This window comes from Aulonocara stuartgranti, assembly GCF_965226115.1.
Source record: "Aulonocara stuartgranti genome assembly, chromosome: 7".
Lineage (NCBI taxonomy): Eukaryota > Metazoa > Chordata > Actinopteri > Cichliformes > Cichlidae > Aulonocara > Aulonocara stuartgranti.
The window spans coordinates 53,976,769-53,989,797 of record NC_138945.1 but is presented as its reverse complement, the minus strand read 5'-3'; the positions used below and the strand labels follow the sequence as shown (position 1 = coordinate 53,989,797).

The following is a 13,029-nucleotide window of genomic DNA, read 5'->3' as shown; positions in this document are numbered from 1 at the left end:
AAAATGACTATATGCTGCCAATTTAACAAATGGCACTAACAGGAATTAACTTTTTTCTCAAAGGCTACTGGTTTCATCTGACTGAAGCTTTGCTCTAAGTCGTCAGAATGTCCCCAAACTCAGTGTGTGTGAGGCCTTTGATGTGTGGATATCACCCTTTTATCCCAGATGCTTTTAAGCTTTATTAAAGTGCCAGAAAAATCAAAGCCACTTACTTAAATCGTGTTCAATAAACTTCACCAGTAGCAGAAATCTGTGTAGACCAACAGCTAATTAAATTGATTTTTACTTTCAGGTTGGGGGGAATATAAACAGTAAAACCAATGGGCAATGAACAATGCTGTCACTGTCTATGCTCAGGTATATGATGTTGGCACTTAATGGCAAGACCATGCAGCCAAATGTTTAGCACATGTGGAAGCAACAAGTGGCTCTATACCCTTTGCCATAGCCTACACTGTAGCTTAAGGTACACTTTCCCAGAGAAGTAAACAATGTATAGTGACTAGCAAGCAATACAAATCAAAAGGGATTTCAGTAAAAGCAACTGTTGTTTAACATTTATAAGCTCCAAGTCCAAGATGAACATTTCACTGCAGAGTAGGTATGTCACTAGAAGAGATGCTTACGATACTTTTCTATACAAAAATTATATTAAAGAAAAAAGTGACTGTACTTGTTTTTTTCCTTCTTCCAGAACTGAGAGGGGCACTGTAAGCCTATGACTTTTGTTTCTTTACATGCTGAAGATGGACAACCACAACAAGAGGAAATACTACACACAGAGATAGCAAGTAGTGCAACTGCCACCCTGACTCACTGATAAAGAAGGCAGTAAGTAGAACATAAAAGTACTTTCTGTTATTATTCCTTACTTGTCAGTGTAATATCAATTACGCTCCATAAGAATTTATATAATGCTAATGTATTATAAATGCTTAAGCTAATGTAATGCAACGTTGTAACTCGTAGTAACATTAGTAGGCTACCTAGCAACAATCCTAATATTTCAGTCTTTATTCCATTAGGCCTAAAACATTACATTTTAACTTTCTTCTCTGTCAGTAAATTCCTACACATAAAACTTCTGATCCAATTTCTGTATAGTAAGCCATTTATACAGTTTTTCCAGAGTTTTTTTTGTCCCCATTCCTATCTCTACATTGCAATCTTTGTATACACCAAAACCACTTCCTAATAAATGTAAGCACATCTGAGCAACTCGCTAATCAGGTTTTTACTGAACACCACAAAGACCATGTGGGCTCAGCTGAGTTTACACAGAAACAAATGAGGGAATCAACCTTAGCCAGTGGCAAATCAATGCTTGCATAAGATGGTTGATGTCCAAGCACAATGAGGTAGACATCTAATCATGAAGAAGGTTGCATTTATCTCCTAGTCCTTACTTCAATTATTCCCCTGGCAAAAGTCTAGTTGTGACTGCACTGCCTTAAACCATTTAGAAGAAAATTAAACCTTTCAATAGAAAGAAGAGTCTTGTCATTTTGCCTCACCAATGTCAGCAAACCACATCAGGTATAGTGCAGACAGAAGTATAACACCATTATAGCTGGACAACATGATTAAGAAATGTTTATGATACCCTTTAGATTTAATCACAGCAGGTCAAATAGTGAAAGAAATTCAAAATGATGAATGTACATTTTGGTAATACAAAAATAATATCTGATGGCCCATACAATCACCAAAAAAAAAAAAAAAAACCAAAACAAAAAAACAACTCTTCCCCGTCACATCATGTCACGCTGCACTGATTGCATAATTTGTAATGTAATCAACCAATAACCATCCTGTAGAGCTTAATCACACAAATTGGAGACATATCTCACTCAATTTGGATTCTCATTTTCAACTGTGTTTCTACTTTTTACTTTAACATACAGAAGAATTATTCCTGGTGATTTCATCTCTAAACAAACTTATGAAGTGCTATTCAAAGTAAGCACTTTAAATTGGGTGATTTTATGCAACTTCGTGCACACATCAGGGTTTTAATGGCTGCTATCAAAACGATCGATGATATTTAAACGAAATCAACATGAACTCAAAAATATCTGAGAACAAGTGAAAAAAACCCAAAAACTGTGGTTGTCCTACTGCTTTGCAACGGTGCCTTGCTCTCCTTCTTTCTCTACTGTGCTTCTTGGGTGAGGATTCAGAGGGAAAAGAAATGAGAGGTCTAACTTTCTCTCTGAGCAATCACAAGCAATTTACAAGTAAATACAGCCAAAATCACAGCACAGTCATTGTCTGAACTGTCACACTCAGACCCTAACAGAATGGAGTTATTTGCCTATTTTAGACAAAATAGGGGAATGACATCAATAAGCAGGGTGACAAGCCTGAGCTTTAATATGCAGGATGACAAAGACTACCCTCAGCTTGACATTTTATCAGCAGTCATCTGAGAAGAATTCTTAATAGAGCCACTAGCCAGACCAAATGAGCAATGTCGATCTGAGGAGCGAGACACAACAAGTGTCAGTAGAAAAAGAAACTGGAACAAGGTGGTAAGGATGAATTGGGAACATGGTACTAAAACTAGCCATGCATGCCCTGACATAGAACACCCCCAAGCCATGAGCAGGGCCAGCCATCCAAGAAGCACGTGGTAAAGACACCTTTGGCAGGGATAGCTCAGTAGGTAGAGTGATTGCCCCATGATCGGAAGGTCGGGGATTTGACTCCACTGTACGGCTACCCTGCAGTACCCCTGAGCAAGGTACCGACCCTACACACTGCTCCCCGGGTGCTGCATTGGTGGCTGCCCACTGCTTCACTGGGCGAATAGGTTAAATGCAGAGTAGCACATGGGGTATGTTAGTCCACTACAGGGACTAACACATTTACATTATTCTTATTATTATTATTATTATTATTATTATTTAGCAGACACCAAGAAAATAGATCTTCCTTGGAGCCAGCTAGAGGCAAAGGCACAAAGGCCTCTTGCTGATGGCGCCTACTTCCACAGGCACAAATGGCTAAAGAAGAAGAAAATGAGCCTTCGTCTTTAACCAATTTAAATAGTGACCTGCTGTGACCACTGTGATATGAGCTGCATGTGCATTATGCAGTCGAAAAACAAAGTGGTCAATGCTCACTTGATACTTGTCTTTATGCTTGTGCTCTGATCTAATTAATAAAAATAACAATAATCTAAATATGATATGCTAGCTCATTACACATTTAAAGTTTAAGGCAGAATTAATAATCAAGTAACTAATAAATGTATTTAGACTGGTCAAGAGAGCACTGGCTGTAGCCTGGACAGTTATATAAACACACAATTTGCGTTTGAAAGAGTCTGTGTGATTACACCAACTTGCAAACTCAAAGTTTGTGAATCGCGTCATAGGAAATGAGACTCCCATCCTTATCTAAACCATCACAGCAGGAAAAGTCACTCACTGCTGAACAAAGGTTGGCCAACTTGGACCAGGGACATCTTTTCTGCTGACAAACACAGTCGCTACCAGATGTGTTTGCCTAAAAGTAATAGGCAGCTTAGGAAAACTGGATGATAAACATTTTTATAAGCAATAATTCCAGCCTTTTAGGCTTACTTTGTCCCTTTTAATTAACAACTGCTTAATTATTTGTAACAATTATTTGAAACAATATAAACATAACAACTTTGAAAAAAGGTATAAAGACATGTTTTACTCTTTGGCTACTGTCCAGAAAAATCAAGTAAACAAGAAAAGAAGCAATTGATTAATGAAAACTTTATCTTAAATGTTGCTCAACAATACTTAAATTAATCATCCAAGTTTGCTATTGGAATAGAAATCTAGTGACTTTGGTAGAAGACCTGTTTCAGTGAAAAGACCTTTAGATGAACCTGGAACGTGAAAGTAATGCATAATGAAGTAAAAGAGTAACAGTTGTGAGTTTAGCAGAATCCAAATGTTCAGTGGTGAACTTATGATGAGGAATCTGTGAGTGAATAAAGAAACCAAACCATACCATAGGGATTACTGAACCTCCACAGGGGTGGCATGGATGTGACACTGATCCTACAGGGAGATGAAGCTGCTGCCTTAATTCTCAACATTTAGCAGAGGAGATCCTTTCTTTTCTTTCATCACACTGTAGGTTTGAATCCTAGCAGTAAAAGGGTGCCAGGAAGTCAGCTAACCAGCCATACAGTGGGGCAAAAAAGTATTTAGTCAGCCACCGATTGTGCAAGTTCCCCCACCTAAAATGATGACAGAGGTCAGTAATTTGCACCAGAGGTACACTTCAACTGTGAGAGACAGAATGTGAAAAAAGAAAAAACCATGAATCCACATGGTAGGATTTGTAAAGAATTTATTCGTAAATTAGGGTGGAAAATAAGTATTTGGTCACCTCAAACAAGGAAAATCTCTGGCTCTCACAGACCTGTAACGTCTTCTGTAAGAAGCTTTTCTGTCCCCCACTCGTTACCTGTATGAATGGCACCTGTTTGAACTCATCATCTGTATAAAAGACACCTGTCCACAGCCTCAAACAGTCAGATTCCAAACTCCGCCATGGCCAAGACCAAAGAGCTTTCGAAGGACACCAGGAAAAGTATTGTAGACCTGCACCAGACTGGGAAGAGTGAATCTACAATAGGCAAGCAGCTTGGTGTGAAAAAAATCAACTGTGGGAGCAATCATCAGAAAATGGAAGACATACAAGACCACTGATAATCTCCCTCGATCTGGGGCTCCACGCAAGATCTCATCCTGTGGGGTCAAAATGATCATGAGAACGGTGAGCAAAGATCCCAGAACCACACGGGGGGACCTGGTGAATGACCTGCAGAGAGCTGGGACCAAAGTAACAAAGGTCACCATCAGTAACACACTACAACAGCAGGGAATCAAATCCCGCAGTGCCAGACGTGTTCCGCTGCTGAAGCCAGTGCATGTCCAGGCCCGTCTGAAGTTTGCCAGAGAGCACATGGATGATACAGCAGAGGATTGGGAGAATGTCATGTGGTCAGATGAAACCAAAGTAGAACTTAGAGCTGGGCGATAGAACGATAACGATACGTATCGCGATATAACTTTTACTCGATAGAGAAATTAAGCTATCGCGATAGACCTCGCCGCTCTTGTCCTCAAAAAAAAAAAAAAAAAAAAAAGGTCAGCCAATCCAAACTAAGTAGCGCAGAGCCGAACCAATCACAGCCGCAGCGTCACGTCGCGTGACTTGTTACGTACAGCACAAGTGCCAAGCCGCACGTGTGTTTGTTTGGGAAGCAGCCAGCGGGTAATGGAGGAAATGAGTGTGCCGACTAGAAAAATCAACCGAGCGTGACCGAAGAGAAAACAGATAATGGTTCCAATGCCGGAGAGATTGTCAAACGGAAGAGCCATAGAAGTTCCGTAGTGTGAAGGTTTTTCGGCTATTTCAAGTCTGACAAAAAACAGAGTAGCGTGCACTGTAAATTGTGCCGAAAGCAAGTCTGGAAATACAATGAACTGGTGCATGCGTCACACTGCGCCACGTTATTGTTTCGGTGAAATGAATTTCTACAATACTGTTACTGTTAATTGTACTCTCTGCAGTGTTTAAATGCTTACATATACACACAGTTACTGTCCGTCCACACATACGACTCGGTTCTGCTTCTATGCCCCAGCTTTGTTTACTTTTTCCCACCGAGGCTTCTAGACTTCTGATTGGCCGACATTTCGGCACGGTTAGGAATCTAGCGCCACCTGCTGCTTTGGCATGTTCATAGCAGCGTTTTCCTTCATTTCTGCCTTTATGTGTGGACGGGATTATTTTTTAAAACGAAAACGGAAAAACGGAAAATCTCCATTTTCAAAAATACCCGTGTACGTGTCTCTGACTGGAAGCGCTAATTCGTCATTCGGCTTTTGTCAGACTAAAGTAACTGTTAAAACTGTTTGAAAAGCTCAGCTATACAACAAGGAGAGATTGAGAATTTCCTTTTAGTTCTCAGTTTATTTGATATTGACAAAAGTTAGTCAGTTTTGTCTGTTCTTCTGTAAAACAAACTAAGATTTATTTTTAGAATTAATATTTTGTTTCTAAGTGGAATTGACAATTTAGTCTGTTTCGTTTGTTCTATTTTGAAACTTAAACGCTTTAGCGGCTGCCTTTTGTGTAGTTTGCAATATTTGCCTTTATTTATCTGAAAAAGTCTCATGTTCCTTAAGTACATCTACCCTGTTGAACTTATTATGGGAAATAAATATTTAAATAAAAACAAGCTGCTGATTATTTCACATTTTACTTGTGAGCAACGGCACATTTAAATCTTACAAATATAGTTATTTGGCTTATATCGTGATAGATATCGTTATCGCCTGAAATGAAAAAAACATATTGTGATATGAAAAAATCTCATATCGCCCAGCTCTAGTAGAACTTTTTGGTATAAACTCAACTCGTCGTGTTTGGAGGAAGAAGAATACTGAGTTGCATCCCAAGAACACCATACCTACTGTGAAGCATGGGGGTGGAAACATCATGCTATGGGGCTGTTTTTCTGCCAAGGGGTCAGGACGACTGATCCGTGTTAAGGACAGAATGAATGGGGCCATGTATTGTGAGATTTTGAGCCAAAACCTCCTTCCATCAGTGAGAACTTTGAAGATGAAACGAGGCTGGGTCTTCCAACATGACAATGATCCAAAACACACCGCCCGGGCAACAAAGGAGTGGCTCCATAAGAAGCATTTGAAAGTCCTGGAGTGGCCTAGCCAGTCTCCAGACCTCAACCCCATAGAAAATCTGTGGCGGGAGTTGAAAGTCCGTGTTGCTCGGCGACAGCCCCAAAACATCACTGCTCTCGAGAAGATCTGCATGGAGGAATGGGCCAAAATACCAGCTACTGTGTGTGCAAACCTGGTAAAGACCTATAGTAAACGTTTGACCTCTGTTATTGCCAACAAAGGTTATGTTACAAAGTATTGAGTTGTATTTTTGTTATTGACCAAATACTTATTTTCCACCCTAATTTACGAATAAATTCTTTACAAATCCTACCATGTGGATTCATGGATTTTTTTTTCACATTCTGTCTCTCACAGTTGAAGTGTACCTCTGGTGCAAATTACTGACCTCTGTCATCATTTTAGGTGGGGGAACTTGCACAATCGGTGGCTGACTAAATACTTTTTTGCCCCACTGTACGAGGGTGTTGAAAACGTCAGACGTAATGTCTGTGTGCTCCTGAGGATAAATGAATGGAGACTTTGTTTAAATGGCAAAGGTGAAACCATGGGGGGGAATGTCTCAATGCAGGAGCGCATACGAGCAGCCAAAACAATCACAATGTTCCACTGTGAGCACGAATACGCACAGACTCAATTAACCCAACTCCACAGCATAGCTCTGTGAGCAGCTAACCAGCACAGCATGAATTATTTCTTATTGTGAAAGGCAGCAGGTCTTTTACCAGACATACTCATTTCTGTTTCATTTCACTGCTGACTTCTTTCACTCCTGTGCTATTGTACAGGAGTGAAACAAACCAGCTGTAGTGCTTAACACAGATTTAGATTCTATTGGTTATTTATTCTATGAGCATATGCACACCCATGGGTGCATACTGTTCTGTTACAGCTGTGCATGCTTGCACGTGTACACTTGCTCACTGTTTATCACAGATTCAACCAAGATGACTAAAAGAGAAATCTCAGTCAACAAGCTATTTCTAAAGGAAGTAAAACTCACAAGGTTTCCGCTCACCCCTGCGCTGCTATGCAAGCCAGTCTGCTGCTGCAGGGGGCCCTTTATAACCACATTTGTACCCTAGGGATTCCCACAGTGGAGGCTGTGGACCGACAGGCACCACTGGTTGGGGTGAAGGGGCTTTAGAGTCAGAAGTCCCAGTCAGATAACCCTGTGTCCCCTGGAGCCCACATGTGTTTTGTTTTTTCTGGGGGGTTTTTCACATACGAATTATATTTAAAGTATAAGGAAATCCCCCATATATAGGGATGGGTACCGGTATCCGGTGCCATCATGGCACTGGTTCTGACATAAACGGTAGTAACCAGACCGAAAAGCAGCGCACATTTCGGTGCTTTTTTTCGGTGCTTTTTTTTCCTGAGCTGTGATACACTTTAGATTCTAGCCAATCATTTTACATTTCCAAGGATAGTAGGCGGGTCCAGGTACGTACGTTCTTTTAGAGCAGAGCTACAGATTAAAAACGCCCAGGGCAAAGTGGTCAAAAGTCTGGCTGTACTTCACAGCAAAAGATGCAAACTCAGCAGCCTGCAACAAGTGCTTTAAGCTGATACTGTGATACTGTCAAAGGAGGTAACACCTCAAATCTGATGAAACACCTGGCGACGCATAGCGTTTTTTTTTTAAAAGCCGAGAAATGTGCCGTATTTGATAGCTTGCTGCGAGACCTCACACCGAGCACATCTACTGCGGGTGTGGTGCCTGTTATCAGACCCGGAGTTTGCAACATCCCCAAAAACCCGAAAAGGAGAGTCCTGGCCCCTAGCCCTGCCAGTGTAGCAGAAATGATGATGGATGATGATGGCAGCAGCAGCCGTTCTTCTCTGCGTGAGTAGCTTAATGTTGTTCGTGTGTAATTTACGTTGAGTAGGCTAACCACGTTAATAAATTAATGCATGTAAGGTGAACTAGCAAACGTCATCATAGTTACATGTGGCTGTCTTCTTGTTTGATGGCAGATACTCCCTTCACCCTGGCCAAAACAAAAAGGCTAAAATGACCAAAGAAAGAGTGGAAAACAGTTAAACATGAGAGGTTTTTGGACAAAGTTTGTGTTTTTTCCATTGTTTAAGCAGTGCTTCCAGCCAAGAGTGATACCATATATGCCCTATAGCTGCAGAAAAGGCTAACATTGTTATCTTTTTACAAAAAAATAAACAGCTGAACATGAGAGGTTTTTGGACCAATTTTGTGTTCTCCATTCTTTAAGCACCGGTTTGAGCACCGTTTGAGCACCGGCACCGTTTCAAAAGTACCGGTATCGGATAAAACCTAAACGATACCCATCCCTACCCATATATAGTGCAAAACTTTTAAGTTTATGAATAATCAAGATGACTGACCAAAATAGTTGTGATTATGATTTTTGCTGTAATCAAACAGGCTTAAAGCTTTTAAAAAAACAAAAAAACAAAAACAGAGCAATATAATCAAGGGTCTCTTCTGTAAGCCTCTAATCTTGCTGATGAATTCAATCTTCACCGTCTCTGACTGCAGTTGCCGATGGCAGTCTTTGTTCTGCTCAGCAGTCTTGCTAAGCTTGGCATAGCAGCACACGAACCAGCTCTCCACCTGCTGCCAGTTCTGATTAGAGTGGCCTCCTAGCTCCCTGTGGAGCTCCGAGCAGAACAAGGACTACCATCACCAGCTGCAGTCCAAGATAATAGATAGATGAGATCCTCTCTTAAAACGCCTAAAGGATAACTGGAGGTGTTTGAATCAAACTGTCCAGTAAGCCACTCCGTAGGCATAACAAAGGGCAGAGGAGAGCAGGTTAGCAGCAAAAATGAGACAGGAGTTGTGGACAATTAAACTGATAATGAATGGCATCGCTGTTTCAGAAAAAACAAAAAAAACAAACAAACAAACAAACCAAAAAAGAAAAAAAAAAAAACGTAGCCTGTGTGTAAGAGGCTTTACTCTACTTCCTGATTATAAATACTATTAGCTGTGGTCACACCTTGAGCATAAGGATGCAAGTGAGTCTGACAAAAGATTACAGTAATATTGCAGAAGGAATTACAGTGCTCATCAAGGAAATGGACCCAGGATGAGATTTTGTAGAGTCTGTGTGGAATTCTCAAAATATTCACTAAAATTGTCCAGTCTTTTGCCAACATTCAACCACAGAACCACTTTTCTGCATTTCCTAGATCAATAAGTCTACAACCTCCATAAAACGACAAAATCTAAAAAGCAACATGGAGTCTTAGCTTCTCTAATCTTGTCCACTAGGAATAAACAGGGACTCATCTGCTGAGTCTGCTAACCCAGAGTCACAGCAGACAGAAGGAAATTAAAAGCAAAGACACCAGGAAGAAAGCCATCTTCACTGGCATGACAATATTGCTGGTGCACAGTAAGCCCTGGAGACAGACCAGAAGTCAGTAGAAAAAGATTAAACTAAATATAGCTTACCACAGTTTCGCTCAAGTAAATCATATTTGTTGCTATTTTGAGGATAGCCTACATCTAAAGAGACGATTATGAAAGGAGCACAGTAGAAGATGCCTTTATTCAGGGATGTGGTTTGAACAAAATTCTTACTCTAACCATTTACATAACACTTAAAAACAAGGCTTAAGGCAAAACTCTGATTTTTCCCCTACAGCAACAACGTGTGCTACATTTTCATTTTTAAAGGATAATGCAATAGAAACAAATGTTCTCTGTGTTAAAAATGGAATAGCTAGTTTGGGTCCATGCTGGTGCACAGTGTTGTGAACTGAAATATTTTTAAAATCACTGAGAGGTTAATACAAAAAAATGTTACCATGTGCTTTTCTTACCCATCAGACAGTAAAACAAGAATGTTTATGTGCCTGTGGGACTGCCCAGAGCTGTACTCTGTGCTGCTGCTTGTCTCAGTGCGCTCTGATATAAGACTACACAGACACATAAACACATCTACATATGCTTCTGCTTAACTCTCACAGGATGATGTTGGCCTCGCAGCCCAACTCCACTGAGACCAGCCCAACTCCCTATCCAGCCTGGTGGAGTGCACAGGGACACAATCAAAACCTGCAGTTCTGCACTGCAGGCACCCCTCTCAGGATTTCATTGGTCAGACAGATAATAAGCACAGTTGCATGACAGTGTGTGCTACTTCTGTGTGACACAGTGAACCGTGATATTGTTCTGCATGAGAGCCATTAGTGAGAAGGGCTTGCAACAAAAGCCAAAACAGTCTTTGAGGGTTAGCTAAGGTGACGGTATCCTGCAGGCAGAAGCGTTCACAGGAAAGGCAAATTGCCCAAAAGGTCAACATCGAGCCACATCTGACCTCTTTACTAGAGCCACTACTTCATTCAGAGTGCTACTATGTTAACAATAAAAATACCTGATGGTTAGATTATCCTCACTTAGCTTAAAAGATTGGCTAATTCTGAGCAAGTACCTCAGCTGGAAAACATGTTTACATCAATACAGCCACAGTATCACAAAAAGGCATCCAGTGCTGCCCACTCAACATCAGGTTTTTGTTGCGGGTTTTTTTGTTTGTTTTTTTAAATTTCACAAAGGTGGGAACTTTGTCGCCATGACCACTAAGAATAAAGATCGAAGCGCAGTTTACCATTTCCCATTTCCTTGACCAATAAGAAACCACTGCCCACACAGAGAGCCTGGATGAGATGTCCAAGTGCAAGATGATTAGGGGGAAAACAGTGCGACTCAAATGCATGCAAAAAGGGATGGGGGGGAGCTCCATTCATGAGAACAGCAATCCAGTGATGCAATTTTAAAGGCTTCAAGCTGAGAGGAAAAGCCCTCATTTGTCTCCTCGTGTGACATTTTGAAATATTAGATTTTTTGCAAAAGCTTCTGAGGCGCTTTCATCATGCTGCTTTTTGTCTGACTCATACCAGCATCATGAGTTAGGTGTTCAATCGCTTGTTGCCTTGCAAACAAGGGCGTGTCAATAAGCACGCATGAACCGAGTAGCGGTATCACTGAGGGAGGGGAAGGGGGGAAAAAAAAAAAACCAAACAAACAAAAGAAACCCCACCCACACACACACACACACACACACCTCTTCACCATCTACCCTTCCAGCTCAACATGTTCAGCAAATTCAGCAGGCAGAAAGTGGAAAACGCACTTTTAGTTTAGATTTCAATCAGCAACTCTCAGGAGAAAAAGAAGCGAGACTTTCCCCTCAGACAACTAAACACTCACAGCATGACTGTTTATTCAGCATCTACTGAGGGATTGCTGAACTCTGCTTGGGACAAGTCTTGACACACCAATTACTAATGTGACCCGCAGGCGTTAAGCAGGCTCCCACACATTGAGGGATTTTTAATTTCCTACAATGAGGGGCAGCTCTTTAAACACACGTCAAATCAGTAGCCATGCTTCATCTTAATTCATCTTAATTACAATTTCAAAAGAAAGCATAAATGTGGACAGTGTACACTTGCAGAAATTCCTTTCATTTTTATATTACAAACACTGCAGCACACTGAGGCATGCATGCATGTGTCCTCTCTTCTCTTTATAATAAACACAGCTGCTTCTGAGGCATTTCTCAAGAAAACACATTTAGATGTCATTCTAATCTGCCAGTATAGGAAGATATTAGTTTGTTGTGGCTTTCAATGCCCAACCACTCTAGTTAAAATGAGTTTCCACCTCTGTCATTAAGCCAATGCCTTAACTTGTTTAAAAATAATAATAAATGTATAACGAAATCCATAAACTTGGAAGACTGCTATTTAAAACCAAGCCAAAAGAAATACAGTATAGACTGTGTCGTGTTGAATAACGACAGTAAAATGCTTTTAAGCCGGATAACCAAACAATTATTAGCTGCTCCCAAACATGTACTGGGTGGGGTGCAGCAGCTCAGACGTTGCCACAGATAGTTAGGAAGCTAATGTATAGCTAAAAATTAAATACTAACACAGCCTTTTATCCTTATAGCTTCAACGCTACGCTAGGAATAGCGTTAAACTTAATGAGGTGGGGTTTGACAGAACTGTTCACCACTTTCAACTTCATTGTCCCCCGGCTGTGGTAGCATACTATTAAAGCTTTTAAGAAAGTTGAAATAAACGACTCATACAACAGGGGGAAAAAACTAACGGGTGCGAACAAAATTTAAAAAAATAAAATAAAATAAAAAAATAAACCTCTTTCAGGAAGGAAAAAAAAGCTTTCCGAGTCATGCAGCGCGTAATGACTTCTATTTTATCTGACAGTTAACAATTAACTCTCCGAGACGAAAACAAAGCGTGAAGCATCTTAAAGTAAAACTGTAGTTCGTTAAAAAGGAAGAGGAAAGACGGGAAATGTGCCCAA

At 40.6% G+C, this 13,029-nt stretch overlaps 1 protein-coding gene across 1 annotated transcript in view; it reads right to left on the bottom strand.

Annotated features, from left to right (window-relative positions):
* Window positions 1-13,029, bottom strand: part of tp53i11b (tumor protein p53 inducible protein 11b) — a 44,985-nt gene that overhangs the window by 31,732 nt on the left and 224 nt on the right. The gene's annotated exons all lie outside the window — the stretch shown is intronic.